Source organism: Trichoplusia ni, unplaced genomic scaffold (assembly GCF_003590095.1).
Source record: "Trichoplusia ni isolate ovarian cell line Hi5 unplaced genomic scaffold, tn1 tig00001166, whole genome shotgun sequence".
Lineage (NCBI taxonomy): Eukaryota > Metazoa > Arthropoda > Insecta > Lepidoptera > Noctuidae > Trichoplusia > Trichoplusia ni.
The window spans coordinates 1-7,050 of record NW_020800100.1 but is presented as its reverse complement, the minus strand read 5'-3'; the positions used below and the strand labels follow the sequence as shown (position 1 = coordinate 7,050).

At 33.6% G+C, this 7,050-nt stretch overlaps 1 long non-coding RNA gene across 1 annotated transcript; it reads right to left on the bottom strand.

The window, feature by feature from the left end:
• Positions 1 to 1,804: 1,804 nt before the first annotated feature.
• Positions 1,805 to 3,230, bottom strand: LOC113507239. The gene is made up of 2 exons (XR_003401822.1): positions 3,029 to 3,230; positions 1,805 to 2,477 (listed from the first exon to the last, which is right to left on the bottom strand). It is a non-coding gene; the product is annotated as an uncharacterized LOC113507239 (long non-coding RNA).
• Between the last annotated feature and the right edge of the window lie 3,820 nt (positions 3,231 to 7,050).

The following is a 7,050-nucleotide window of genomic DNA, read 5'->3' as shown; positions in this document are numbered from 1 at the left end:
TGTCTTTATAATTTTAACTTTTTTGAAATTAGAACCTATATCTTTTAAACCCGGTTCAGCGAGCACCGGTAGAGGTTCAGCACTCTGAGGTTTGACAGAGGCTGTGGGTGGAGAGCAGGAGCATGTACAACACAGATTATTGGTCAGGGACTCATATCTCTCTGCATTGTACCTGACCAAGTCAACCAACTCACCAGCCTCCACCATGCGTTCACTTAGTTCTTTTTGTGACGCTTCATATTTGTGGAAAATATCTTGCAGAGTGTGTTCCCTGGACTCAAGCTGTTCCCGGACGATAGTTGTTTCCTGATCATACATAATCCTACTTTGATCTACTTGCCTGTTTAAGGCCTCTAACTGTGAATTTAAATTTACATACTTTTTCCTTAGGTTATAATTATTTATTTTACTGGGATTTAAACGATGTAGTGACCTCCTATATCTTTTTATAATTTTATTTAGTTTAATATACTTTTTAAGTTTATTATGACTTTTAAATGTAGGATATTGAACTAAGGACACATCTCCTGTCAAGCACTTTTCGCAGGGTTCTCATTACAAATGAGCGTGGAGCCACTATCAACTAACTCATTAAAAAGACTGCAGGTGGTAGCGGACTGTTCTTGATCTTTGACCAACTCCATTGAATTGATAGCCTTATGGGCCACACTCAACTCAAGTTCTAGTTCGGCAATCCGTTTTAAGGCTTGCTCATGTGTGTCCATACACTGCTGAAACTCTGCAACTAATTGACGCAGGTTCTGATGTTCTTCAAGGACTTCTGAATGGGATATATGCAAATCTGATAATTAGTTTTTTAAAGTAGTGTTCTTATCTATAATTTTCTTTACTTCTATTTCACTGTCGTCCCGTTCCCTCAGCAGCTCACTGCACAGGTTTTTGGCTGACTCTAACTCCTTCAATGTAGCCCTCAATTTCTCCTCCATGGATGCAGCTCTGCGGACCTGCATGTTTACACGCTGGCCTTTGCAATCCCTGAAAAATGTTTAGAAGGTGTTAAGTGTATTGAAGTAACTATAATTTAAAGGCGGGTGACACCTGAGGAAGTAATAGGAAAAAAGAAAGTTAGACGTATTAATGAGATGAAAAAGTTAATTGAAACAGAAAATTAACTAAGGGGTAACAGTAATTATGACAGTGGGAGTAAAAAACAATGCAATAATACACTTAGCTGTAATATTTAGTTACAAGTGGGTAGATATTTTGCAAACAATTAATTATGTTTATTATTAAAGTTTCTTGACTTAAAGAAGTAATTATATTGGAGTATTGTACTAACGTGAAGATTAATAATAAAGCAAGAAATTATTAAGGGATTATTAGTGTCTAAATGATTTAAGTTTAAATTATTTTCTTCTTGTAATTAAAGTGTGTACTTTGACCTTTTGATCTGTCAAATGGGTATGAAAGGACATGGCCGAAAATTGTATGAACCTGTGCCCCAGCATGTACACGAATAAAATCTACGTCAATTAATAGTAAACATCGTCAGAAACAAGAATAAAAAAGATTTATTTTGCTCAGCAGTCGCTGACAAGTGTTATGAAGGTTGAAAGTTAAGTAAGGTTAGGTTGAAAGTTAAACTATGGTTAAAGCACTTTTATGTTCCTGGTATATAAATATTTAATCTAGACGTTTAATATTCATAATACAATCACTTGAACACTGAGAGCAGCATTATTTTTCAATTTGAGTAAATCTAATTGATTGGAGGTTAGAACAATATTACACAATATTATTCTACTGATAACATTTTGGATTAGACAGCAAATAAAAGAAATTAAATTGTTGAAACATTTAATTTTAATGAAACATTATAAAACGCGGCTGGTGAAAAGACAGCTTCTTGGTATCTCGTCCATACCAAGTAAAAAGGAATTGTCATAATGTGAGCACAACATCCAACAGTCTGGTTGCCAGATACACAATTACACCAATACCATTTCTAGGTTGGTCTTCAAATGAGGGAAGCTCGTTTATAAAAAATATGTGTAATATTCACGCCTGGACGTATGTCTCGATTTAATACGTCCTCTTAATAGAAGAGGATGATTTCCTTCAATTTCAAGTGCTGCGAAAGTATTTGTCAAACTTGAATTCTGTAATAATAACTCCCATTCATTAGAATGCGCATAAAGCTTATTATAAAACAGGAAGGCTGATTTAATTAAAGTAGGCACTAAATAATCTGCACTTTGCTGACATCCATCAAATATGCATCGCCTAGATGTATTAGCACAACATCTATAATTAGGTAGGGCAATTGATGAAACATCTTGACCTGGGCCAAGATGAAGTTGTGGGGCAAGTGGTGGAGGAATTGGTATTTGGATATTTTGATCAGGTTGGTGATCTTCTAAGGCGTCAAAACGGTTGGAATCAGTAATAATTCTTCGGCTCACTTCTCTGTTAGCTCTCATGTAACAACCATGACATAACAAGTTGGCTGCTCTAACCTGAAAAAAAAAGATGAAACTAATACCACTCACACTTGACAATCAATAGCTTAACTTTCTATATTTGTAAACCGAAATGTATGTACATAACAATATTATTATTTTATTGCCAACATCAAAGCAAGACACATATTACAAAATAAAATACCCCGTCTCATCTCTGTCAATCAAACAGATACTCATACAGTTTTTACCAATATATAGAGTGATTAATGTGGAAGGTGAAAGTATATAATACATCCATATTATAGCATAGAAATACAGAGAGTTCCAAAGATTTGTAAAATCCATGTGGAGTCAGAGTAAATCACTAGTTATCTAAATAAGGCAAGTAAAGACTTGTCCTAACTGATTCTTAATTGAAAATATTCCTCATTAATAATAATTAATATTAAATCAGCATTAAATATTACTTTATAGTAACTATATTGACTCGCCTGTTACATTTTGAATTAGAACTTCAAATAAGTTTAAATTATTTAATGTATTGACTACACCATTAAAACTGTAACAATTATCCACATGTAGATATTTAAAAACGTACTACTTACATGTCATCATGTAAGTACTGCCACAGTGATAAAACTGAGGCGAGAGGGCTTCCCTCCAGAATTTCGTGTTTTTTGGCATGTGTAACTGATTTACCACAGCCATAACAAAGATTGATATGACCGAGTTGTCTTTCCCTGAAATTCGTTGCAAGACATCTTGATATCTTGTCATAACACGCACCACAGACATGGCTATGAGATGATAGCTGTGAAGGTAAAATAAGTATCTTTATTAGTCTTGAGATTATAGATAGGTATTTAAATAATATGAATGCTGTAGGTATAAAAAATATTTAATGATGCTACAACATACCTCGAATGTTAACCACTCCGATAAAAGAACAGTCATATCTGGAGGTAATGATGATAAAACTCCTGATACTTTCTCCGATTGTGATCCGGTTGTAAAAGGTCCATTTTCCTTAAATATACACAGTACGACTAGCTAGTGGAGCACTCGCGTGGGGCTACGACATATTATATTTATAAACGAAAAAACAAACCGCCGCAATGACAGTTTATTGTTTATGTTTACAAATTATGTGAGAATGTGATTTGACATTGACATTAGACGCTCGATATTCATCACTTCAATGTTGTCAGCACAAAAGTGACTATCTACCTTTGTACGCGAACTTAGTTTTATTTACTTAATAATATTTATGGTTTCATTTATTTAAATAAATCAAAAAGCTTAAAAAAAATATGTGTTATGTAAGTTATAATTAATTATGAACATTTTACATTTTAAGCTCGATGTCTATAGTGACGGACTTTCCCTACTTTGTTCTTTGTGAATATTATATGGCAACATTAAGGGTACTTTTGAGTGGAGTATAAACGAAGAAAATCTTTTTATTGTATGTTTTTTTCTCCCGCTGCTACAGTAAATTGAACTATTTTCAAAATTCCTTATTCGTTTTTTTATAATTATTGGTTTTATTTTGGTTCTTGTACACTCTGGGGCAGAATCCGGCCAAGTCCTTTAACAACTAATAATTATTAACAAGTCGTACATGAAATGTTATGTTATAAATGTATTTAAAGTAGCCTAGCTATTAAATTAAAACAGTATACTCATCTGGTTTAAATGATGATTTCAAATCCGATCCGTTGCGATGACAGCCGGTATACTTTCGTCAATTTTGGCAGTGTTTTGTTTACAAATCATTCACTGACATAATCACACATAAGATATATAAGTAACACATTAATTTAAATGTTATTTACTTAAGATAAACATTAATTATTAATTTAAATTCTCAAAAATTACGGGACACGGTTTTTGACACAAACGGTCGTCAGTGTTGCACGACCAAAAAAAAAGTATGTATGGAGCAGAGAATATGACGGGGAGGATAGTCCGTATGCATCCAAACGTTGTTCGATTTCGGCCGGCGTCTTGCTCTCTTTAGTCAAAAATTTAATCATGGCTCGATACTCAATCTTATCCATTTTAAATTTTCTATCGACTTTCTAACTTTAAAAGGTTATAACTAGTAGGTGTAAATTGGGGTTTCTGGATCAGAGGAGAACCAGAAACACCCAAATTACACCATCATTCATTTTATTGAAAATAATGATATAGTGACTCCTCTCATTTAATATGCATTTCTACATGCATTCTAATTTTTCATAGTTAAATTATTACGTTCATTCATAAATTTTATTCATTGACACGCGTCAATATCGGAGCACATATCGGAGCACAATGCAATAACGCATATTCTAGTAGAGGAATTGTTTCAGACAGTTATTAATATAATATATTCCTTTCACAGCATTCAAATAAAAACATTGAGGAAAATGTATAGCATGCTACATCCAAGGTTCATCGTAAATCTCCCAATCTTCTATAACACCTCCACATGAGAAACATGCTGCTTTATCATTTACACCATTGCCACAGTAAAAAAATCCGGCTTCGACCATTTCCGTCACCAACCTTATTCTTGAATTAGCCTTTGCCCAATAATGTCTGAACGAAATTTCACGCATTTTATACGTATTATAGATGTCATAACGAGGGCTGCATTTATTTTGAGACATGTTCTGTTCACTCACTGTTTAGTTCTTCATACAGATAATTATAAAAGTGAAATGATATCGTCCTGCTGTAGCCAGCAACTTATGAAGATTATCATTTGATTGCTGGGGGATAAAAGATTCAAAAATTAAACAAAAAAATAATTATTTAAAAAAAATATTATTTATACACCACTTATTTAAGCACAATACATTTTTTAAAGCACATACAGAGTCATGATAAATACTGTTATATAAATCTTGAGAATATTTATATTGGTCGTATATACTTATCAAACTAGGACAACCTTTATCTTCTAAATTGAATGTACTAAAACTACTATTTTCTAAAATATGCTTTAACCACAATACTTTTTCTAAACCTTTGACATAAATACATTTATCTCTTAAAATATCTATAACCAAATTCTGATAATTAGTTCAATCCAACTAACTTGGTTTTTTTCTTGTTTCGTTAATTTTTCGAATGGGAATGGTGACTTAATTAAAAAAACTTGTAATTTTTTATTGTAAAATATAGCGATTTCTTTTATTATAAATTCATTTGTTTCTGTTTTAAAGCCTTGAATATCCGCAATAGCGATCATGATAATCAGATATGTTGCTGAGAGGTTTGTATTCTACAAGTCGATCGTTTATAATCAAACAATATGCAGTCGTCTTATCTGGTATTTGTGTTGAACATTCAAATTCCAATTGTACATCCACTGGACCAGTTTTTAAACTATCGTTTTGCCTCGAGCAGTCTAAGATAAAGACTGGGGCCTTTTCCATAAAGTCCTGTAGATCAAGCAACGGGTCTATTGGAGAGTTGTAATACGACTGACGAAATTTCACATACATTTCATATAATCTATACTAATATATAAAGCTGAAGAGTTTGTTTGTTTGTTTGAACGCGCTAATCTCAGGAACTACTGGTCCAAATTGAAAACCATCACGCTGCGACTATCAGGAGCTAAGATACAATGGAAAATGTGAAAAAAACCGGGCAGGTTTACCTAAATTATAACTTATATCTTCTACCCACGGGGACGAAGTCGCGGGCAACAGCTAGTATACTATATTTGTTCTCACAAAACTTTAAAGATAAAGGCTCATAAGGATAATATTGCGAATTTAAAAAGAGCGTCACGTTTGTCACCACACAATGATCAAACACTGTACTGTCTTTAGTTCTATTATTTTTTCTATTAGTCTGCAAGCAAAAAATGACATACCGTGGCTTTTCTAATTGAGAAGCAGTCTTTGTTGACCAAGAATGCTTTGTGGTTTTAGGTAGTAAAGGATACTCAATACTCCAATTTCTAAAAGCCATCTTGTTAAGTTGGTAACAAAATGTTAATAGTGGCGCCATCTTTATTTGTTCTGTTTGAATTGTGAACGAAATAAAGTTAGTTGTTGTCAAGCAATCACGTGTATCATTATAGGTTATGGGCCTTAAGCAAACTTTTGGTAGAAATATAGTGTAAAATGTCGTCAAATCTTATTACAAGTATTGCTAAGCTTAAAGGCAGAGAGAATTATGAAGATTGGGCGTTTGCCGTGGAGAACTACCTCATATTGGAAGGCCTGCAACAATGTATCAATACCGGCGGAGATCCAAACGACGCCAAAGCAAAAGCCAAGATAGTTTTAACTATAGATCCCAGTTTATTTGTACATATAAAGAGTGAATCAACTGCAATGGGGCTATGGCAGAAGCTGAAGAAGCTATTTGATGATAATGGCTACACAAGGCGCATCGGATTGCTTCGGAACCTCATATCTATTCGTCGAGAAAACTGTGAAACTATGTCTCAATATGTTACTTCGATGCTAGAAACAAATCAACGATTGAATAATACAGGTTTTAAAATCAGTGACGAGTGGATCGGCTCATTATTATTAGCCGGATTGCCTGAAAAATTTGAACCTATGATAACATTGAGATGGTGGAACATTCGGGCATAGAGTTGACAGCCGACGCCATTAAA